Source organism: Canis aureus, chromosome 11 (genome assembly GCF_053574225.1).
Source record: "Canis aureus isolate CA01 chromosome 11, VMU_Caureus_v.1.0, whole genome shotgun sequence".
In the NCBI taxonomy this organism is placed as follows: domain Eukaryota; kingdom Metazoa; phylum Chordata; class Mammalia; order Carnivora; family Canidae; genus Canis; species Canis aureus.
Window position 1 is genome coordinate 69,043,816 of NC_135621.1, and position 24,999 is coordinate 69,068,814.

The window sequence follows — 24,999 nt, forward strand, 5'->3', positions numbered from 1 at the left end:
AAGAAGATTTTAAACCATATCTGATCCCCAATTCAAAGAACTATGGGGCCTCAGATGCAAAGGATAATTCCCAGAATAACAAAATTATGCTATGGGTGATGATGACAGTTATTGCTAAAATTTACTGAGCACTTATAATGTGAAAGGCTTCACTACCTTGCCCTTAATGCTTGTGAACTCACTGAATTTGTACAGCACCCCACTTAAGCTTATACTACATTATCCCTATTTCATAGATGGGGACCCTGAACACAGAAAGTTTGTCATATTGCTCAGCTAATATGTGTTGGGTCCAGAATTCAAATCAGGGAAGTCTATCTCCATAACCCGTGTCATAAGCCCCCAAACAACTTCTATTGGAGTTGCCAAAAAAAAAAGACCAATTCCTAGAATTGGTGGGCTTATCAAAAGATGAACTTTTTCTAACTTAACTTTGAAATAAAATAAGGGTAACAGGAAATTGACAAAAGTGATGACATAAGTCCTATTAACTAGTTTGTTGCACAAGGGGAGGGGAGGACTCGTTAGTCCTCAGAGCTCCACCTGAACAATGCTGCCTTCAGTCCAAATTATTGCTGAATGAAGGGGAGGGACAGAGTGGCTAGGTGATCAAAGGCCTTTCAGAGAAGGATGTGAAATGACAGCCATGGGCTCTTCCCTGTCTCCAGAAGTTCACTGCACTGCATTTAATAATTGCTTCCCATTATTGCCTGACTGTCCTTTCCAAATAAATCTACCTGATTGGGATGGATTTGGTGTGGGAATATCTGTTCCAGCCTATTAGCCAGCACCTTTCTTGAGATTTCCCTGTCCACATTTATTAAGGAGATTGGGTGATAATTCAGGCCGGGTTCGGGTTCTCCTCCTGGTTTTAGAATTACAATAATGAGTGCTGATCTTAGGCCTGAAAGTCAGCATTTTGTTTTCACATCATCCTGTCCCTTAGTAGCAGGGGCAGGAGTACCGCAGTTTGGGTATGAGACCAGACCATCAAACATCAGGATTCTTGGTGTGTTTGTGAGAGTGGGAGATTTTAGGGGCAGGTTTTCTTCTTTTTGCTCTTATTTTGCTCTCTGAAAGTGACTAAATCTAGCCATGCTAGAAATTTCAGTCATTATCAAGCAGACCCTTTAGAAATAAACCACGTGAGCCAAACGGTGGGGTATCCTATTCTCATCCTATCCTCTCTTCCTTCTAGAGAATTGAATCTTTACAGCTCCCAATACTCTGGTAGTTACAGAAATGTCTCTGGGTCTCCTCAAGCTCTGAACTCACCACCAACACATGACCCAGCCTCTAGAAGAGCTGTGTTTCTGTTTTAGGAATCACTATGCCCAATATCATTGATGGTATTATTGAGCTCATCCTATGAGCCAGGCACTCTTCAAGCACTTAATCTGCAGTAATAATTCAGTATTCATAACGACTTTGTAGGTAGGTGTTATTACTGGCCATACCCATTTAGCAGGCTTGGCGATTGAGACTTAAAAAGACTGAAGACTTACCTAAAGGCCATGTAGCAAGTAAACTGGGACTCAACCCAGATCCTCCAGAGCCCCATGTTAGTGCTCTACGTAGTCTCTCCTTCTACCTTTTAGCCCTGAAAGGTCAAGGGACAACCTTGCTGTCAGGGAAATGTTGTCAACACAGAAGACAGAGCAGAACAAGATGGAGATAAAGAGTGCAGAAAAGAGCAACGATATGGATTCACGGCCATGTGGCCATCTAGGAAACATTTTTGGAATGCAAAGATAATTCAGCCATGCTGGCCATTAGATTGCACTTGGAATAATAAAGCATAACATTTTCAGAGGCAAAGAGACCCAGCTCTGGAGGGACAGCCATTAGAAGGTAGGTGGTTTTTTTGACTCATCTCACTTTATCCTCACAAACTCTCATTTCCATTTTACTGATGGAGAAAGTGGGCTGAAGTAGTTGTTGGCCAGTTTGCAAAGTTAGGAAGTAGCAGGGCAGTTGTATGAGCCCAGGTCAGGGTGTTGACATGGAACAGCCCACAGGGAGGAAAGTGGAGTTTGACCAGCACATTATTTCCAGAAATGTTTCTATATAAATGGAGATGGTTTTTTTAAAAAACCAGCATGAGATCTGTCTCTTTGTCTCTGTCTTTATCTCTGCCTCTTTCTACTGTACACACACACACACACACACACACACACACACACGGCCCTAGAGCAGCTCAACAGGGAAAGCCTAAACAATGAGATTTGTAAAGGAGAAAAATAGTGTAGTATTACTGCACTACTTTTCAGCTTCTGTAATTCCTGAGAGCATTTCTGGAAAAGTGAGGGGGTTTCGGTGAGAGAGGTTAATACGCTTCATCTAAAACAACCTTTGGCGATTCGACTGTAACTTTGATAGTGGAATTCTACTTTTTGATTCTTTAAATATGTTAGAATTATCAGCGGTATGTACCTAATCCTACATAATGTAAAAGTCATATTTAATTAAATTAATGTAACTGAAATAGTTCAGTCGGCTTAACTTGTTCATTTTCTCTAACTAAATATCAGCTTACACTAAAAATTTTATTAATCACAGTAATGAGAATTTTTATATTAAATATATATATTACATTTAGTTTAAATGTTAATAGTCTACATTATTTTAATAAATTGTGCTAAGGGAGTATATATGGAATAAGTCTCTCATGCAGATTTTATTGGTTGCTGCATAGTTAATAGACACTAATGTGATCAGAGCCTGGATGTGATCATAAGATCAGTAGTTAAAATGATTGAAATATAAATTAGGAGCTGGAATAATTGTTTGTTAGAAGCTCAGATAATAACTGTTTGGTAATGCTCGGAGGGTTGAAGAAATAAAACATTCAAATGTGCAGCAGTAACAGGCAAGAGAAACACTTTGAGGCAGACATAGGCACTGGATGTTTTTTTGCTAATTGCCCCCCCCCCCCTTTCTCCAAGGAGGCCTGACGTGCACCTGCCCCCTCACCCATCTTGCCCCCTGTTGGTTTCTCAACCGAGAAGGCTGAACCTTCTACCCAGTAACCAGGCCTGCTGCTCTCTGTCAGGCTCCTTGGCTTTCTCTCCTTACAGTCCACAAGTCTTACTGAAGCTGATGCTGACACACCAGCTTGCTGCCATTTTGCCATTGATGTGACTGATTCCTTGAGAATGGGTAGAAAAGCCACTCTCGGGTTTGGTGGCCGGGGATGCTCTGTTTCCCGTGGCAGGGGTCTATAGACTCTGTAAATGTCTAGATGATAAATATTCTAAGCTCTTTGGACTGTATGATCCTTAGGGGAACTTCTCAACTCCGCCCTTGCAGGAACAGAAAGCAACCATTAGACAATACTAAGCAAACGGACATGGGCATATGCCAATAAAACTTTACAAAAACAGCTGAACATGGCGCACTGGCCATAGTTTGCTGCCTCTTGCTCTATTTTGCCAAATGTTCTCCTGACCCAAGACACATTTAACTTCTCCTACAAGGAGATTCTCAGTTGAAATACCTTTGTCAACAATGAGGCTGTAACGGACTGCTTGTACCTGTTTGTGTTCTGTGCAATCCCGACAAGGTAGAATTGGTGATTGCTAATAAAAGAGAAGCAATCTACACTCCGCGACCCAGTAGCCCAGAGGTTAATTAAGAAAGAGTGTGGTCGTATTTAAGAGACTTAATCAACTTTTCAGGCTCATGCTATGAGGACTTCCTCCAGACAGGATTTGATGGTGACCAGATCTCATCCTACAAACAGACTTTTTGGGGGCAATTTTGACAGTGAATTCGCCTTTCTTATCTGCAATTTTTTATTCTCCTAAGTTCTTGGTGGATTGACCGAAAACCATTTTCTTTTTTTCAGAGCCTTTGTCTCCTATCTCTCCTCTCCATTCCCATTAATTCACCTTCCTCCTTCACCTTTTGGAATATTTTCCTTTAATTATTTATCTTGATGGTTTGACTTGGAAAGTTCAGGGTTCTTTTCCACAGAGGGTATTTGGTATTTCTGAGCAATATACCCTCTCAATCTCCTTAATAAATTCCTTAAGGAAGTTGGGGATTTCTGACAGCAATTTTTGAATAAAGGACCTTCGATTTCCTTTTCTTCCTCTCCCCCAGAAACCATATAATTCTAACATTGTTTCCTCTTAATCTCTTCTACAGGTCAACTATTTCAACTTTTGACTTCAATTATTCACTTTCAATGTTTATGTATGTTAAATTCATTAATTTCTATTAAATTCCCTCAATTTAGTCACTGCGGGCAAGGCACTGTGAAAGACAATGTTGACAAAGACAAACACACTTAAAATAGCCTCTGGCCTCGAGACACTAGTCATTAACTTACACTACAAAGTTGCATGTAATAAGCACTGTGTGAGTGGCACCAGAGAAGTTAGTAAACATGGAAAGGACATAAAGGCCATCATTCGGTGGGGCTAGAATGTAATAGTGGACATTTGCTGGTTTTTCAGTGGGGTACCTACACTGATTTTGTGTAACCCCAATTTGTTTTGAAATTATCATGCCTCTTTATTCTCAGCCAATGTGCCAGCTGACTTTATTCCCAGGCGTCACATGCCAGGCTAATGCTTATAACCCACTCACCTGGCTGGAGTTGGATCTGCCAATAAATATAAAAACCCCAATCTGGGCCTCGAATATGTGTGTGTGCATGTGTATGTACCCATCCCAGAAGCCATTTCTCTCTTCTGCTGGATTTTTCAACAAAGGGAGTCTGAAGGTAGTGTGGGCCACTATGCAGATCCTCAAATGTAGTGAGCACAGAGAAGCCGGGCAGAAGGCTGGATCATGCTGACATCATTTGAGGTCTTCATCAATCTGGAACTGAGGTTGAACTGGACTCCTGAGCTACCTGACCCCTATATTTATTTTTTAGCTTAAACCAATTTATGTTTGGTTTTCTGCCCCTTGGAGCAGAGATATTGATAGTGTACATGGTGATGGAACTTGGACTTGAAAGACAGTAGAATCTTTGCAGGTAAAAATGAGGTCACAGTTTCTAAACCTTTTTGTTTACATACAAACTTCTGTATTTGCCAATGTTGAATATAGTTTTCATCGGGGGCAAAATACCAATTCAAAGGTTGCTACTGTTGGAAGTCCTCACTTTATTCATCACATCACCCACAGATGAAATCCCAACCCATGAGATTTCTTAGCAGAAAATTGCTATATCTGCCCCTTTCTGAATGCATGGCAGGAGGAAAGAAAATTAATACTTTTGGAAATCCACCATGTGTAGAGATTTATGTTTGATCTCATTTAGTATTTGCTATAACTCTAAAAGGAAATTACGATTACTCTCTTTAAAGGTGAAAAAAGAAAGGCTTGGTGGGCTTATTCAATTTTCCAAGTTTGCATAACTAAGTCACAGAAGCATCAGAATTTGAACCCAGGTTCCACTGACTCCAAAGCCCCTGCTGATGCCTCTACATCACATTGTTGTCATTTTCTACCCTATCCCCGGATGACAAGCCAACTGTAGCCCATTTTCACCTTCTACCCCCTGACCAAAAGTAGAGGCGCTGGCAAGAGCCCAAGGAAGGATTTCTCTGGTTTGATACTCCTCATGGAGTTAGGCCATTACTGTGGCCCAATGTCAGGGCCATTGTTGTCTTGGGGCAGCTGTTTTTTTTTTTTTTTCTATTGTGATTGGTGGAGGTGGTTTAAGGCTCCCGACAAGGCGTAAGGCTGAGAGTATAGTGTTGTGGCTTTTGGCTGCAGTGAGTCTCTGTAGCTTCTGTTGTTAATGGCCACAGCTGTCGGGGAGGGCTGAGGGAGGGCTCGGGTGCTTGTCACCTCTTCAAGCACTTCCGGGCCCTTCACAGCTGGACAGCCCAGATTCTATCAACACTCTGCAGAGTGCTATTCACAGCTGGATCTCTGCTCAGCTCTGACACTGTACAGCTTTTTCAAATAACAGCACTTTCAGAGAACATGCTCAAAGTCAGCACTTCTACCCTCCCCTTTGACTCTAGCCTTATTTGATGTACTGTCCCTTAACTAGCAAATCTAAGGGGACCCACTGCACCTGCCCAGCAGGGCCAAATGGAGCTATCTAGGGAAGTTGGCAATTGTCCCTCATCCTTCCAATTTCATTCGTCACACACATCAAATTCCGAGATCAGCTCTGAATGTCCAGTCTTCTGCCAGGATGGACACATAAACTAAATTTTGGCGATTTACAGCCTGGCCTTGGAGTGGGTGGGATCTGGATTTGAATACTCGTACTAGCACTTAATAATGGTGTTATTACTGGAGGTGTCTGAAGCTTTAAGTCTCAAGTACAAAATGGGGATAGATCCTACTTCGGAGGGTCTTTGTGATGATTAAATGAAAAGGACATTATAAGGGAGCTTGGCTCACAGGGTGCCTTAGCGTGTAGTAGCTATTTTTTACTGAGTGTTCATGGTTCCTTTGTTATTTTTCTCTTTTCAGTTAACAGCTATTTCTGGGTGAATGAAAATACAAATTATCTTACAACTTCCATAGTAGATCTTAATATTTTGCGCTTCAACTTTCCATATGTCTGGGAGAAAGTATTTCTAATACTTCAGGGTATATCTTGAAAATATCTCTGAATTTTGTTATTGAAATCAAACAGCTTTGCCCTGAGCGACGACTGTGTAATGCCATATTGCAGCACATTTCCTGGAAGATGCAAAGCACATCACCCTGTAGAGGGGTTCCTGCAAAGATGGGTGAGTTTCATGGTCAACGATTATGTCTTTTCTGTTATGCAAAGTCCATGGTCTTTAAAGGGATATCGAGATCTTTTACATAAGCTCCATTTGCTCTACAGGCAGAGAGATGCTCTCAGGATGATACATTTTGAAAAATTTGGGTTCTGCTATCATGAGTTTTCTGAAGGGCTTTCTGTGGTGCAGTATTTGTAAAACCAGAAGTCAGGTGTCGGAATCATCCATATTGCTGAGTAGAAGGAATCTTAAGTCAATGATCTCAGCTTTTGACAGGAGTAGGCCAGTCATGGGGAAGGAATTGGCAGGATTCCCTGGGACCTTGGAGATTCTGTTAATCCTCCTCTCTCTTGGGCCTGATTTTAAACCTACCATCCCTGGACTGATACAGAACGGCATCACCTGAAGCACTCTACAGGAATCAAACCCTTTCCTGGAAGGCAGAAGGCATCGTAGCTGACATTCTTCACCTTGGCACCAGGTTATTTTTGGCAATCAAAGGCCAGGCTCAGCAGCACAGTGTGGTTCTGGAGACACTTTGGGGTGGTTTGCAGTTGAGTAACAGCTGAACTGTTGCTGGTGCTTTTAGGACACAAGAATGGGGGCAGAGAAAGCGCACACTGATTGATCCCCTGCTGAAAATGTGATGAATAAGTTGAATGAAAGGGAGGATCACTTAATGAGTTCAACTCTGCTGTAGATACTGTAAGGCTGGAAAGAAATATAAAGCTCAGTTTCTGTCCTTAAGGAACCAGTATTTGTGTTGGCAAGGCAAGAGTAAGGCACACGAAGCAACAGCCTAGATGAGAGAGTGTGTGATTAAGTGACAACCGAATAGTACAGACAGAAAGTACTCTTGGGACCTGGCCTTAGGAGAGATGGTGGAGACGGCCAAGTGTTGACAGGTTTGCAGTGATCTGATGTTTTTGTGAGATGTTTGCCCAGGGTTAGAGACGCAGTTGTGACTACGAATGTGGCAATTCCAAAAAAATCACATCTCGGTAATTGTTTCATCTTCTCAAGTCCCAGATCCCTGTTGATTGAGGAAATCACATTGGAAACTTTTCAGGGTCACGGGATAGTATTTTGTGCTTTCTAAGAAGCCATTTAGCTAAGAGTTTTAACAGTTCTCAAGTTCTGGTAGACTTGTAAATTTCTAAATGTATGAGATCAGGGTTGCCTCAGTTGCACTCACTGACCGCGTGACCTTGAGCTTGTAAACCTGCTAAGCTTTACTTTCTCTGCTGAATGAGAACGATAATACTATCCTCGCAGAGTTGTTATGAGGATCACAGGAAGATAATGTATACAAAGTGCTTGGTACATGGAAGGGGTTTTAGTGCAAGGCAGGTTTATCATGGTGACTGGTGGGGTTGGGAAGAAACACTATTGAAATCAATATAAAATCAGAGAATGTGGGGGCTGCAAGGGATCAAGTGGTGGACCAACTCCTTATTTTATAGATGAGGAATGGAGTCCGAGATAAACTAAATTATTTGCACATCAGTACACCAGCAGAAGAGTGGGACAAAGCACCTTGCCTCCTAACTGGCACTCCATTGCATTTCTCTTATCGTATGTCCTCCTATGCTAGCTTGGCGTAACAAGTCATTGAGTTTAGGAATACCTTCTTCTCATGTGTCTCTTTCTTCCACTGTCTTCCTCTGACATTATCAATAACTACTTTGGGTTAGGCATGGGGGATGCATTTAAAAGTAAACAAGATGCAGTCCTTGCCCTCAAGGAATTGGTACCTCAGATGACTCAGCTGCATTTAAGGTTCTCTGATTCACAGGGGTAAATGGAGAAATGGTTGACATGGCATTAAGGATGAATTAGGCACGGGGAGGAAGTCATGCCAGTGGAGTGGTTCAAGCCAGGGTCTAGGGGAAGGCAGTTTGGGTTGACATCTTTGGACTTAACCTTGAGCAAGTTACTGAAACTCCCTATCCGTCTATAAAAAAGGGTATAATCAGATTATCTACTTTCAAGAGTCGTGCAGATAAATGAGAATGCAGTGCAGTGCTTGGCCCATCCGAAGCAGTCAACGACAGCTGTATTTACACGGGAAAGGCACGGGTGGCATTATGGATAGGAGAGACTAGAATAGTAAAAATAGAACCACAGAATCATAATTAAGGATGTCTGATGCCTAAGTAGTGATTCTATTCCAACCCTGGAAGTAAAGTTCTTGCACAGCAGTGAGCTTTCTGCTTTTCAGGAGTGGGTCCTAAGGTATTACACTAGACAGGAGACTCGGAGTCACTAAAGCTTTTTCCAGAGAACAAACTTGGCCCCTCTCCACCATGCTTAACATCACAGAGTGATGCGACTCAACAAATATGAGACCATTAAATGTTCCTGGGAAGTCAACAGTGGTGAATCTGGATTCTTTTCTTTTTAAAGTATTTTTTTTGCCAGATTTTTATTTCTCAAACCAGTTTCTGATTAGCAGCTTCATCTAGGCATATGAGCTCCCCTTGTTCCTTACAATTCTATTTCAGATCCGTTTTTCATCAGTTCTATTATTACACATTCTTTTCAAGACTCAGTCTCAATGTAATAATATCTACCATTTCCTTTATAGTGATTTATGACTTTATTAAAGCTCTTAGATTTCTGTTCAGATTTCTAATCTGTTGACTTGGGTTATTTTGTATAATTTAATTATTGTCAGAGGTTTTGCTAAAGGTAGGGACACCTGCATTTAATTAATGCACTGTTTGCATATTTCACATCATAAATAATGATGCCCAATAAATTACATCTTAATACTAATCCTGTAGTAGTCCTCACCACAACTCCTTGCATTTAAATCCCTGCCATGGATCAAATCATCGTCAATGGTACTTGACATCTAAATTTTTCCCCAGGATCTTTCTGACCACTCTGATGATTCTTCCCTTCTACTCACGTATGTTATAGTTATACCTAGAGCTTTCAGAGGTTGGCCAGTAGAGATGAGGAATGGCACAATTGGATTTTTTTTTCTCTGTGATTTCCTTTTCTGGATGTACAAATTCCAAGAATCCGGGTGGTTAGGAGCCAGTTCATCTTTTTCTAGCCACTTCATTAGAAACCTACATAAAGATCACTGGGGCTTATGGTGGAATTGATGGGCTACTGTCTAGAACACATTTCCTTCAGACTGTAGAAATCAAAGTCACCACTCTAAGAAAGCATTTCAATTTTACTTTCATCAAAGAGTTAAAAAGCCAAAGCCTTTTAGCATCTCGTTTCACTTACACACATAGCCCATTATAACCTGCATAAACAAGGATGACAAGTTGAGATTAATGAGAGTCCCCAAGTGACAGAACAATTTAATTGTCAGAAATCATAGGAGCTGAACTTTACCAGTATATTTATATAAGACAACCATACTCTAAAAACTTCCCTAATTGATTATGACCAATAAGTAATAACTCGGAAAGCAGTTTTCTGGTATACAAATAACAAATGACTCATAATAGTTAATTGAAGTATTAAGATGCATAAGGGAAGAATATTAGATTGACTAGATAAATGATTCATAATGTAAGGCAAATAATTGGAGAGTTCATACTCCTAAGTAGGATATAGTTCGTAAGCAATGCTGAAAGTACATCAAGTAAAGGGGATTGTGTTGCAAAATGAACTCCCAGCTAATTGGGCATCATAGCTGTGTTGCCTCCAGGCTCCATTGGATCTTAGCTTTCAGGCAAAGCAGCCTTCTGTGGATGCTTCTAAGCCACGGCTTATCTTGGATCTTGCGGCCCTTGCAAAATAAGCAGATGGGGTCAGAAGCTGGACGGTGGGTAGGGCAGCCAGACACATGCAGAAGGCGGACTGCATTATGGCTGAGCACATACAATCGTGCCAGGTCCTGTCTTTCAAGGCTGTCTTTGACTGGCCATGGGCCCAGCTTTGGGGACCCAGGGGACCTGACCTAAAGTCTCTCTCAATGACCTCCATGCTGATCTTACTTGCGGACAGTGGCAGCTGCTTATGTAATGCAACTTTGGGGATCCTTTGCACCCAAATATCTCTGTACTCTGTGCATGCTCGACTGTTCTCCCTCTGAAAGCCCAGCAAGTTAAGTAGTTTGATCAAAGTCAACAGCAGAAGGAAGTGACTACATCTAAGCGTTCCTATACCAGGTGACGTTGTGTGTAGACTCTGTCTAATATAATTAAGAATAGTCTCCCAGAAATGTCACTTAAGAGCAAAGTTTTCTTTTCAGTCACTATTTTGCCCTTATTTGCCACCTGTAGGCTTCAGTGAGGGTTGAATAATACTTACACATTAGAGCTGTACTAGAGTTTCTTGTTGGGAATTCCATACGAAACCCTGTACTCTCAATGCACTTTGATTGACTTTAATTTCTGACTGCCCCCAAAGGTTCCAAATATTCCAAGCACATTTTAAACTTCTTTTTTTTTTTTAAAGAGAAGTAAGCCTTTATTTCCGTGTTTCACAAATAAACTTGGCTGAATTGGTTGCTTTTTAGTGATTAGTCAAAGAGACCAAATCCCATATCCTCGTCCGACTCCTCCGACTCTTTCTTTGCTTCAACCTTGGCTGGGGCTGCGGCGGCAGCAGGTGCAGCAGTGGTGGCAGCAGCCATGGGGGCAGCAGCCACAAATGCAGATGGATCAGCCAAGAAGGCCTTGACCTTTTCAGCAAGTGGGAAGGTGTAATCAGTTTCCACAGACAAAGCCGGGCCCCGCTTGTATCCATTGATGATAGGATGGGGCACTGATGCAACAGTCGGGTAACCTACCTGCAGACATACACTGGCGACGCTGCGGACACCCTCCAGGAAGCAAGACTGCAGAGTTTCCTCTGTGATGTCAAGCACTTCAGGGGTGCAGATGCTGCCATTGTCAAACACCTGCTGGACGATCAGCCCAAAGGAGAAGGGAGGGATGTTCAGCATGTTCAGCAGTGTGGCTTCACTGGCTCCCACTTTGTCTCTGGCCTTAATCAGCTGCACGTCATTCAGGATTTCAGTGGTGCCCCTGGAGATCTTAGTGGTAATGCCTAAAGCCTGGAAGAAGGAGGTCCTCTTGGCCCCCAGACCAGTGTTCTGGGCTGGCACAGTGTCTTCACATGGAGCTATGGCACCAGCACGGGCAGCAGCTGGCACCTTATCGGCCAGCAGCATGTCCCTCATCTCAGTGAGGTCCTCCTTGGTGAACACAAAGCCCACATTCCCCCGGATATGAGGCAACAGTTTCTCCAGTGCTGGGTTCTCCAAATGCCCTCAGATGGCCTTGCGTATCATGGTATTCTTGCCCATCAGCACGACAGCCTTCCTGCGGAGGGACATGCGGGTCTGCTGCATCTGCTTTGAACCCACATTGTCTGCTCCCGCAAGGAAGCATTTTGGATAATCATCCACAAGTTGGATGATCTTAAGGAAGTAGTTGGACTTCCAGGTCGCCCTGTCTTCCCTGGGCATCGCGGTGGTGCGTCAGGGATTGCCACGCAGGGTTTAAAGACGATGTCACTCTCACGAGGATGTCTGGAGAGAGGAGGCTTAAACTTCTTTCTGAACTTCTTTAAAAATCCTGTTCTGCTGATGGTATGGGGATAGCACTTTACTTCGCCAGTAGGAAACTGGGCACCCCTTTGGCCTCATGTTAGTTTAATTTTAAAACAGTAACATCTTCCATCGATTTGAGAGAAAGATAAGCAGTGTTAGTTAAGTGACTACCTGTGAGCCCCACACCGTTCCAGGTATTTGATGTGTTTGCTCATTTAATCATCACCAAACTTTCAGAAATAGAAGATGTTCTTTTGTGTAACAGATGAGAAGCCTCACCTTGAAGGAGATTAAGTTACAATGTGTGTTTTATACACTTCTCAGCTTGTATCCTTTATTCCCAATTATGATGGACACAGTTTTTTTCTGGCACAGAAGCAGATAGTTGATAAATGCCAGTAGAATCTAATTCTGCAAATGCCTGATTTCAGCTTTAGGATTAAAGGGTAAATGAGTTTAGACAGAGCAAGACTGTTCTAAATTCTTCCAACTAGAAAACCAACACTTAGTGCCCAATGAGTGTTCAGTAGTATTATTAAGAATAGGAGACTGTATTTACATACATACATACCTTACTTGTCCAAGGAAACATTTGGGGAATACAGTTTCTCAATTTAGAAACATAGTTGGTCATAGTTTTCTTTGGGGAAAATCCCTGCAATAGCTTCTCATGCCTCTTGGGGCAAGGAACCATGGTCTTTACAGGCACCTGCTGTTCTCAAACTCTGGGCTCTTCCTCATAGATCTGCATAGCTAGCTCCCTCATCTAGAAGTCTTTGCTCAAGTATCCTCACCTTCTCAATGGGCGATACTCTGAACCCTGTATTTAAGAGGGCAACCTGTGCTGGCCCCCAACTCCGAAACTCCTGATCCCCTCAGTCCATTCAATTATCTCTCTCTTCCCTACCACTTAACATGCTTTCACTTACAGGAAAGTTTTCTTATTTATTGTCTTTAATGTTTAATGGTGAGTTTCTCTCACCATGAAAATGTAAGCTCCAGGAGGGCATGGATTAATGTCTCATTCACTGATATATCCCAAGTGTCTAGAGGAATGTCTGTCCAGTAAGGGCTGAATGAATGAATGGATAGAAATAAATATTTGTCGAATGAATACAGAGTCATCCACTTTTCCCTTAAATCATTTTGCCTTTTGACTAAACCATTCTCATTATCTGGGAATTGATAATGATCATCCCTGGATCTGTGCAGATTTTCAAAACCTCCTCATTTCATTAGGTGTCCTGCCTTTTAAATTTTACCTAGAGACATAAAACTATAAATATATCATTTGGTTATTTTTAAGTACAGTAAAACAAATACTAAATACTTGACTTCTGATTTTTAGTAGCGACTAGATCTGAGAACATGCTGCCATCTTGGTCTGTCCAACCTCTTTTACCTCTTTCAGATAAGGCCATCAAAGCACTAAGGCAGTTTGTAGTGCACTCAAGTGTGCTTTGCTGGTGAGTGGTTGGGATTTGGAGGAGACCCTTGACTGCTGATGGTTGGCCTCTCAGAACATTCTTGTTGGACTAACTCTCTTATTACTGCCTCACCAGTCTGACGTGTGTATTATGCATGTCATTCTCCTAAGTGACCATAGGGAAGTTTATTCTTTAAATCTCATGAATGTCTTTCCTCTCTCTTCTCTGCTTACATCATCTTCAAGACAAAAGCTGCAGGTCAAGTGAACTGCACAGTGGTCAAAGCTCTTGCTGCAGTAATCCAGCTCAAGTCTGGCCCTTTTTCTTGAAAAGGACAGAGCAGTTCTTTTGACTGCTTCTTCTAGGCATGCTTGAAAAATAACCCAGCTAGCATTCCCCTAGCCTCCATGTATGATTTCATTGGGAAACTATGCATAAGATACTTTGGAAATAAATATACACAAGAAATTACAACTCTGTTTGAATGACCCTCTACCTTGGAATGTCTAGAACTGTGAGAATTATAAGGCCAAGAAATATGTCCAGGCCTGCTTGCTTGAAAAGTTACTATTCCTTATATGGAATCTGAACAGACAGGGAGCTGAAGTTGTATAAACTAAATGTAGATTTTTTTTTCCCAGCCACTTATGTGCCTCATCCTTGACCTATTTCATTTATAGGTTCCTTTAAGATATTACGTCTTGAAAGCTCATTGCCTTCTTGATGGTCCAACAGTGATTTTCAAAAACAGTGAGTGCTTTACACAGACTGTATATCAGAATGATCCAAGGATGGGTGGACCCAGAAAGGGTTGGACCATGAGTACACTGGTGCAATCAAATCAGTAGAATGTGAGGCCTGCTGACAATGTGGAGGTCTTGTCAGAGTACCCTAGGTAGAGTTTACTCGTTACTGTTAGAAATTTTAAAATGTAGACATCCAGAAATGTTTAGTCTGGTTTTCAGTACGAAAGAAGGGCAAGTGGATTCAGTCAAGGACCCACAGCATGATAAATATTTCTTTTACTCTATTTCCTTGAAAATGGAGAAGATAGAGCAACAAGCTGTGAACCTAAACCTAAAAGATAGAAGTTCTACTTTTTAATAGGGATAATTATTTTATTATATAAAATGTAGAAAGGGCACATTTTTATAATTTTGGTTTACACAGAATATTTTATTTTTTTATTTTTTTTATTATTTTTTTATTTTTTAAACTTTTATTTATTTATGATAGTCACAGAGAGAGAGAGAGAGGCAGAGACACAGGCAGAGGGAGAAGCAGGCTCCATGCACCGGGAGCCCGACATGGGATTCGATCCCGGGTCTCCAGGATCGTGCCCTGGGCCAAAGACAGGAGCCAAACCACTGCGCCACCCAGGGATCCCTTTAATGTAAGAAATTCAGAATAGTGACAACATGTGCTTGAAAGGTTATGCTTTCATTAATCCTCACCAGCAATTCTGAAGTCTGCCTGGGTTCAAATCCCAACTGTACCAGTAATCAGGATAGGTATCTTATCTTCTCTAAGCTGTGGTTTGTCATCTAAAAGATGAGGATTAAAAACAGTACCTACCCTAGAGAATTGTTGTAAGAGTTTTTAATAAGGTAAATCAACACAAATACAAAGACTTATAAATACGTAGTATTTGGTAAGTAGACACAATTATTATTCTCACTAGCCATATGTATTGATTGCCATACTTGACAATATTGGAATTTTTAAAAAGTGGAAGGTAGATTGTAGAAAGATGCCACACATATTGAAACTGGCCTTCTTGGATGAACTCACTGACTAGTTACTCAAGGTTTCTTTTCCTTTTCTAGACTTAGATCTACATTTTTGTACAAGTGGAGAAGAGTGACAGTTACTTAAATAAATCAAAGGAAGGGCTGATTTTTGGCCTTTATTACTGGAATTTTTCAGATGGAGTCTTGCATTGGTTATATGTATAGAGTGTGATTTTATACTTAGTTTCACAGATATGTAGAGATTGATCTGAAGATTGACCCGGAGATTAAAAAAATAGCTGTAATACATAAAATATTGCTGTTTCTTCCTAAAGCTTAGATGTCAACATTTCCTTACACTGGAGGGAGGGAACACTCCCAAATTCATTTTATCAGGCCAGCATTATCCTGATACCAAAACGAGAAATAACACGACTAAAAAAGAGAACTATAGGGGCCAATTATCCTTAATGAATACAGGTGTAAAAATTCTCAACAAAATACGAGCAAGCTGAATTTAGCAGGATATTAAAAGGATCATTCACCATGATCAAGTGGGACTTATTCCTGGGATGCAAGGATGGTTCAATATATGTAAATCAATCAGTGTGGTACATTAATAGAACAAAAGAAAAGAATCATATGATCATCTCAGTAGATGCAGAAAAAGTATTTGACAAAATTCAACTTCTGTTCATAATAAAAACTCTTAACAAATTAGGCAGAGAAGGAACCTACCTCTACATAATAAAGGACATATATGATGAGCTGACATCTGCTATCATACTCAATGGTAAAAGGTTGAAAGCTTTTTCCCTAAGATCAGAAATAAGACCAAGGCATTGACTCTTAACACTCCTATCCCACATAGTACTTGAAGTCCTAGCTAAGGCAGTCAGACAAGAAAGTGAAATAAAAGGTATCAGTATTGGAAAGGAAGATGTAAAATTGTTTTTTATTGCAGAGGAAATAATTTCACAGGTGATAAATCCTAAAATTTCAACAAAAAACTGTTAAGTTTAATCAGTGAACTCAATAAAGTTTCAGTATACAGAATTAACATACAAAAACCAGTAGTGTTTCTAGACACTAACAATGGATTTTCTGTAAAAGAGAAAAGAAATTGATCCCATTTACAATAGCATCAAAAACAAAATACTGAAGAATAACCCTAACCGAGGAGGAGAAAGTTTTACTCTGAAAACTATAAGACATTGATAAAAGAAGACAAAGAAGGCATAAATAAATGGTAAATTATCTCATATTCATGGATTGGAAGAATTAGTATTGTTAAAATGTCAATACTATGAAAAGCCATTTATAGATTCAGTACAATCCATATCAAGATACCAATGGCATTTTTTAAAGATTTTATTTATTTATTAATGAGAGACACACAGAGAGAGAGGCAGAGACATAGGCAGAGGGAGAAGCAGGCTCCCTGCAGGGAGCCCAATGTGGGACTCGATCCCAGGACTCCAGGATCAGGCCCTGAGCCAAAGACAGATGCTCAACTGCTGAGCCACCCAGGTGCCCCTCCAATGGCATTTCTTACAGAAGCAGACAAAACACTTCTAAAATTTATATGCAATCAAAGAAATCCCAAGAAAGAAGAAAAAAACAGGAGGCATCACACTCCCTGATTTCAAGCTATCTCATTAAACTATGGTAGTCAAAATAGCATGGTACTGGCATAAAAACAAACAGGCCAAGAGAATGGAATGGAGAGACTAGACATAAATCCACACATTTATAGCCAACTAATATTTGACAAAGGAGTCAAGAATACTCAACAGAGAAAAGATGTGTTCTCTTCAATAAATGGTGCTGGGAAAATTGAACATTCAAAAGAATGGAAATGGAATCCTACCTTATACCACTCAGAAATAATTAACTCAAAGTGTATTAAAGACTTAAATGCTAGACCTAAAAACATAACACTCCTAAACAAAAAATAGCAGTTATACTCCATGACATGAACTCTGGCAATGATTTTGAAATATGGTACCTAAAGCACAAGAGACAAGAAAAAAACAAGTGGGACCACCTCAAACTAAAAAGCTTCCACCCAACAAAAGAAACTATCAACAAAGTGCAAAAACAACCTACAGAACAGGAAAAATATTTGCAAACCATACATCTGATAAAGGATTAATATCTAAAACATATGACTAATGCCTACAATTCAATAGCCAAAAAACCTAAATTGCCCAATTTTAACCAAGGTTTGACCTCAGTAGATGTTTCTCCAAAGAAGATATACAAAGAGCCAACAGATGCATGAGAGGAAGTGGAGCATCATTAGTCATCAGGGAAATGCAAATTAAAACCACAGGAAGATACCACTTCACACCTATTCCAATGGTCATCATCAAAAAGACCAGAGACAAGAAATGCTGGTAGGGATGTGGAGAAAGGGAATTCTTGTGCACTCTTGGTGGGGCCATAAATTGGTGCAGCCACTATGGAAAAGATTAAAAAATCACAAAAATTAAAAAGAGAACTGCCGTATGATCTGGTGACTCTACTTTGGAGAATATATCCACAGGAAATGAAAACACTGACCTGACAAGATGTTAGTACTCCCATAGGAAGACCTGGAAACAACCTAAGCAGCCATGAATGAATGAATGAACGAATCGGTAAATAAATTGGTGTACACACACACACACACACACACACACAATGGAATATTACTCAATCATAAAAAAATGAGGGGATCCTATGTGTGATAACATGGATGGATCTTGAAGGCATTTGTTAAGTAAGATGGGGGTGACAGAGAAAGACATACTGTACGATTCACCTAATGTGGAATCTAAAACAAAAACAGAAACAAGCTCGTAGAAAAAAAAAACAGACTTGTGGTTGCCAGAAGTGGAGGTGAGGGGAAGGTGGAAACGGAGGAGGTGGCCAAAATGTGCAAACTTCTGGTCAGAGGACACACCAGCCCGAGGCATGTAATACGCAACGTGGGGACCGCCGTGAACGCTGCTGTAGGACAGACAGGAAATCGTTAAGGGAGTAAATCCGAACAGTCCTCATCACAAAGAGAAATTTTTCTTCTTCTTTTCTTTCCTTTCCTTTTCTTTTTCTGGTGCCCATGTAGGATGATGGATGTTAGCTGAACCTACCGCGGCAATCATTTCACAGCACATGTAAATCAAACCGCCGGCCTGTACTCCTTCAATTTATACAGTGACACATGTCAATTGTTTCTCTATAAAACTGGAAAAAAAAAAACCTCTCACACTGCATTCTCTCCAGGGCAGGCTCTTGACCCAATAGCAGGCTGTCTAGGCTTCCTCGGAAGCAAGTGGAAGCTTCCCACTCCCGTAAATGCGAAAGGCTCAGCTTGGAGGAACATGTTATAATTTTGAAACAAGTAGATCTGGAGAGAAGATATTTTGGCCCTGGCCTATGTATCAAGTTTGTGGTGTAAGCTCAGGGTTTTTCTTTGAAGGTGGAAGTGGTATCATCAGCTTCTCCTTGACTAGTCCCTCTGCAGGCCTGAATCTAGCCCTGGGCTTCTAGAGGACTGGGATACTTTTATAGCCACTGTGGTATTTTGTGACCAAAATAAATACATATTTTATACTTAGGGAAGACTAACATTAAGGAATCTCAAAATGGCTTCTAAGCTCAGTGATGGAAATAGAGTGAGTACTAAATATTTCTATTTCACTTGAAAATACCGTTTGTTGTTAGAGGCTTTGGTATAATTCAGGCTCTGGGTGACTTTGATTTTGGTAAACCTGATTTTCTAGTTTTTAAATCTCCAATCACTAAGCATCTGGTTCTTTGCTCTTTAAAGAAGCTAATACTCCGACAGTACTTAATATTTTCCATTTTCAGCAAAGCCAGCTTTAAATATTTCCTAGTGCTAATGCACGATTTGTCTAAGCATTTTAGCTAAATCTAATCTTTCATTACCGCTGGTTCGCGTCTCTATTTTCAGACGGTTAATTTGCCGACTTTCTGCAAAGTTCAGTTTTGTTACATGTCTGATCAAGCTTAACAATAATTTCCTATATTATATTAGCCAAAGTAATGTTTGTTTATGAGCTTAGAGTCATATTTATTAACATCCATGATTAACTGAAAATTGCCCCATGTGGTATTTCAATCCACAAATGTGTTTTGATTAGAGAAGGGACAATTATTCCATTTGCATTTGATTCTAACACAAATGGTATAATTTTCAGCTCTCTTAGTCAAACAGATAGTAGTGGAGAAAAGAAAAGGTAAGGCCTCTGAACGACTGCCCGAGTGGCTGCTGCTTTCTCATCGTTTAGACCCTAATGTGGTTCTTTTCTTTGCAGCCCGTTTCTATAAAATAGTTTTTTAGTATGGATAATTACCTTAATTGTTCACACGGTCTCCAAAGTATCACGGGGGCATTATCTGCTATGCTGCTCGAGACTGATCATCGTGTACTTTCTCACATATTTCATCCTCTTTAGGATTGGATGTCTATTTAGATTTAATACTTGACGAATATTCTGCGTGTAGAAATCTGGTAAATAAGAAAAAAATATATTTTGAAAAGATGATTTATGTTCTCTTTAATTCTGACTACTTTCTCCGAAGCTTTTGTGACCTGATATAAATCTCCAGGCCTGCCTTCGTTTTTTTTTTTTTTTTTTTTTCTTCTTTCTTGGTAGAACAGAATTCAGCTTTTCGCAGATTGCTTTGGACTATCAGCAAGGGAGTGTGCATGAGCGTCTGATGCTGCTGGAAACCAGAATCTGCTTTTTGGAAGGCGCGGGGGCTCCGAGTGGTCTTTGGAAGCACTGAGGTTCCAGCATGGGGCACAGGGGCTCTTGCGGGCCCAGAGCCCGGCGGGCTGAGGGGCTCGGCCTCCGCACACCTGCCGACATGGGGTCACCCTCACAGGAACTCCTAGGACACTCGAGTCACTTTTTGCTGGAGATAGGAACCACACTTAAAGGCCAAAAATGTTGGGCAGGGCCGGTGGGTGGGGCGAGGGGGGGAAGAGGGGTGTCGTTCTTTCATTTGCAGTTCAGAAAACCAGACACAAGACGACTTGACTTTTGTTGTCCTCCTGGGGCTGAGAGCTATAAAGATGCAAGTTTTGGTCCTAGTATAGTCTTTTAAAGCTGGACTGAAGAGAATGCCTAGCACAGCTCCCACTACTCTCCGAAACACTGGTTGGATGGGTGAATGAATGAATGAACGAATGAATGAACGGTTCAGAACACCCCGGGTGACCACAGGCCTGAGGCTTCCATTTCAACCCTCCAAGCTTCTGATGATTCCTTTACCCGGTTCGCTCAATTAGCTGTATCCAAAAGTTTTGCCCTAATTCCTAAGAAAAAACTTCCGAAGCACCTCTTAAATTTCTTGTGATTGGCTTTCATCTGCATAGAACCCCCTTTTTGTGCCCGAATGCCAGCTTTAATAAATCAGCCCGCTCAAATTGAATAAATCTATTTAAATACTTATAAAATATTAAGGATGCATTTGGGAAAAGCCTCTAAGGTTATTGTGGCACCCATGTACCTCACAGTAACTAATTTATTAAGCAGTTTGCAAACCTGGAAAGAAAGGAAAAAGAAAAATGGTTTCATAAACCAAGAGCAGAAGCCAATTTTTCAGCTCAGATGATGAAAGGAAGCATGCATTTCTAATCAAAAAGACAGATAAGCCTTCTCTCTCCCACCATTCCCTCACCGGTAAAGTGCCTTTTCATCATCAACAACACTCCATTCCTAATGGCTGCCCGGGCCTTTCCGCACCTTCTCCATCCGCTGGTAATGTACACACAGCATCCCTTTGAAACAAGAGCCCATTAGCTGCGGCAGCCCACCTTCTCACAGGACGATCTTCTGTTGCAAGTCATCAGCGCGGTGTTAAATCATCCCTACTGGGCATGCTCAGAACCCTGTCAGAGGGATAAACTGATATTTAGAGCCGTAGCATGAAAATTGCTTTTCAGCCCCCTTGAAGGACAGTTAAAAAAAAAAAAAAAAGGAAAGAAAGGGAAAAGGTCATAAGCTAGACAGGTAACGCCAGGCTCATTCTGTCCCCGTGGAGCTTTCCTTCTTTGGATCTCCTTGGGTGATGGTTCTCGACCCTCGGTCGGAGGCGGGTCACCAACGGCTGGCCCCTGGTGCAAGGAGCCGGGCCCAGGGCTGTGGTCGCCCCGTGTCTCCAGCGCATCACGTTACCCCCTCCCGGAGCAATCACGCGCGTTTATAGTAGTGACAGTTGTCGTTTCAAATGGGTTTGGCCTGCCTTGTAGGGCTCTGAAGTATGAGCGGTCGGTCGGTCACCGAGGCATCTCGCCCAGGTGTTGCCCATGTAGCCGGCCTGGGGCCTCCCGAGAACCCTGCACAAGGATACTCAGGACCCGGCTGTGCCATCCTGTCCCAGGGGCCAGTGTGATGGGGTGGGGGGGGCTGCCTCAGTGCTCTTGCCTCTCCCCACGTGGGTTTGTTGTTGGGAATGTCCTGACGCCCCGATGATAAGGGTATTAGGCCTAATGGAGCATTTGGAAAGCACGTGGGAACATCGGGGGGAGGGAAGGTTGAGTTTGTGGGAGTCACTCGCTTGCCTGTTTCGAAGGCCTGGTATTAACAGGCCGCGGGCCAGCCCTCGTGTCGGCCGGGCTTCGCATCGTCCACCAAGTTTGTGCAGGAAAGATAAACACGAGGCCAGCGAGGTCTCTAAGTCCAGTGATGGTTCTCCCGGGCTCGCCGACTAGACAAAGGAAAGGCTTTTTAAGGGTGGCCTGTATCTCCTTCCGCCCGGGGTCCCGGGGAGGGTGGCCTTGATTTCTGACAATCACTTGGTGTATTAGGCCTGGGCTCCCACGCGTGCTCTTCTCAAGGTGCTTTATGGGCAGACGCTGCCATGGTTTTCTCGCTCCAGGAAGCTGTGGTCAGGACACGCTCGAGTCCGGGGCTGTGCTCAGTGATTTTCCTGCCAGTGAGTGTGTTGCAGGCGACTAGAGACTTGTCCTCACCAGCAGGTAGGGTGACGTGACCCCACAGCTCTGGATGCTGCAGAGAACATGATGACCAAGTTGGGGACGGCCTGTTCCTGAGCAAAACTCATTTCCTGGCTGACGTCAAGGCCTCCTGATGTTTGTCACCACATCCTGGCTTCTTTGGGGACACAGCCCTCTGGTTGTAGTCGCTCCGATGGGGTCCGGCTTGACACATCAGCATGACCGAGGATGGGCCCTGTCATTTTGCCTTCGATGGACTTTATCCCGTTAATGGATGGCCGCTGGAATCTTAGTTTGACAGAAGCTTCCAGACTAATCAGGGGAAGAGCTCAGAGATCAGAGACTTGAACCGACTTCTTCCACCCCAGGCAGCCAAGTCGCTGCGAGGGCCGGGGCAGGACAAAGCCCAGCAGTTTCTCCGGGCCTCTTGGATGATGAGGATTCCTTCCATCTCTCCAGAGGCCACCCTCTCCCTGGAAAATTCAGATTCAGTCAATGTCCTTGGAGGCCTGAGAATCTGTTTCTAATAGGAGACGCAGGTGATTTCCCTCAAGAGGAAAGGTTCTTTGGAAGGATTTCGGGGAACGTTCTGGTAAATATAGACCAAAAATTCCTGACTGGGCAGCAAGCTGATGAGCATTTTTGACGCATTGAGTGAATGAAGACTCCCATCCAAGGCCAGCTGCTTGGAGTCCACTGGGTAAACTGAGGCCAAAGAACAAGACTGTGAACGAGGAGCAGTAGAGGGAGAGGGGGCAAGACGTGACTAGATGAAAAAGGTTCTGGAAAACTCAAGGCAGTGGCGGGGCTTGGGGGGGGACTGAGGGGCCTCTGGGGGACTCAAGCCCCAGGACAGTTATCTCCGCCTCGGCGAGGGCTGGTTTTAATCACTCTCGTGTTCCTCTCGCTGCTGTCGTTTGTCAAACCTTCCCATAAAAGCTGCAGTGGGAGGTTATGCGGCGGGTACGGTCATCCATCTCCGCAGGCTGGCCGGGCCCCTCCGGCCTGGCGCCCGCCCCTGGGGCACCCGGTGCTCGGCACAGCCTGGTGGCCGTCACGGTGGGCGTGCTGTCCCGGCGTCTGCCCCGGAGCCCCCCTCTGCTGGGGATTTGCTGCCCCGAGACCGGTCCTCAGCCCTGGGCCTGGATCCCACGCTTCCAAGCCGTGCGATGATCAGGGAAGCGGATGTGAAGCTGCAGTGACAGGGTGGTGGGGGCAGCTCCCCTGAGGCCCTGCTGTCTGCCACCCGGCTCGAGGCTGCACCGGGGACAGGTGCAGGCCCGCGGGCCCCTGGGGAGCGGCAATCACCTCCTGCCGTCTGGGCCCATCTTACTCCAAAGGCAAGTGAAATGCTGGTGGGGCGCCTGTGGCCGGCCAGGCAGCTGCACCCCGCAGGGCCCGACAGGGATGGGGGGCGGTTAGACTGGCAGTCCTGGCCGCAGCCTCCAGGTTGGTGCCGCTGTCAAGCCCAGATTCAGTCTGGATCACCTGGAGGCGACCCGCCCCCCCCGCCCCCCCAGTCCACCTGCTTCCCCACGGATCGCATGGCCCGGCTCAGAGAAGACGTGGGACGTTGGGAGGGGCAGGTATCCCCAGCCAAGGGCAGGGGTACAAGGGACCCTCTGGGTTAAACAGGTGCCGGGAAAGCACACAGAGACTCATTCTGGACGACAAGACTGCGTAAGATTAGGGAAAAGAAGAACTCTAAGGGCAGTTTTCAGGAAAGGCCAGTGACTGGAACTCTCTAACATGGTTGGAAGTTACCCTTCGCCTTCGAGCAGGGAAAACACGCAAACCTCAGCCATGGATAGTCAGCAAGGCTAGTGGAATGATCGGGAAGGAGGGAACGAGGGGGCACATGTGAGCTGACACAGCAGCAGGTCCACCGAGGCTGAGTCTGGGGCCAAATAATCAGCATCTGTTATGGATGAAGACATTAGCTGTGCTGACATATGAATGTAAATATAAATACCTTGAAACTATTTTTTTTTTTTTTTTGCATTTGGCCCTTTACCAACATCACAGATAACTTTATTTCCAAAAAGATTTCTCTGATTTTTTTCTTGTATTTATTTTTGGTTTGATAACAAAAGATGATGCTGCTGTTTCCCTTGCTACGGGTATCTTTCTCCTGGCCTCCAAGCACAGTATTTTCCTTTTCAGCCTTTCTTAAAACTGATGCCAGGGGAGATAGCATGGTCTAGCTCAGCACTGTCCAGTAGAAGTTTAATGCAAGCCATGTAGGCATATTAAAAATTTCTAGTAGCCACATTCTAAAAAATGAAAAAAAAAAACCCCAACTGATAAAATTTAATAATGTATTTTATTTAATCCGACAAACGTAGGGCATCATTTCCACATTTCTCTGACATCTGGAGTGTATTTTACACTTAGGGCACTCTTCATTTTAGGCTTGTCACACTCCAACACTCCAAGTGTTCAATACGTGGCTCGTGGCTGTCTCTTTGTACGGTGCTGCCCTAGCAGTCAACGCCCAACCGGTCATGTTCTTGCTCTCTTGCTTCTTAGCTGGTCTTCCTTTGAAAAGTTAGTCACCTCTCTAGGGCTCATTTTTCTCATCGGTGAAAATAGAGATAATTGGGACACCTGGGGGGCTCAGCGGTGGAGCGTCTGC

General features: G+C 43.0%; 1 long non-coding RNA gene and 1 pseudogene across 1 annotated transcript; both read right to left on the reverse strand.

Annotated features, from left to right (window-relative positions):
* Nucleotides 1–1,503: 1,503 nt before the first annotated feature.
* LOC144323111 (uncharacterized) lies at nt 1,504–21,768 on the reverse strand. Its single transcript, XR_013388645.1, has 3 exons — nt 21,222–21,768; nt 19,753–19,907; nt 1,504–1,600 (listed from the first exon to the last, which is right to left on the reverse strand). It is a non-coding gene; the product is annotated as an uncharacterized LOC144323111 (long non-coding RNA).
* Nucleotides 11,060–12,221, reverse strand: LOC144323110 (large ribosomal subunit protein uL10 pseudogene; annotated as a pseudogene).
* Nucleotides 21,769–24,999: the final 3,231 nt, after the last annotated feature.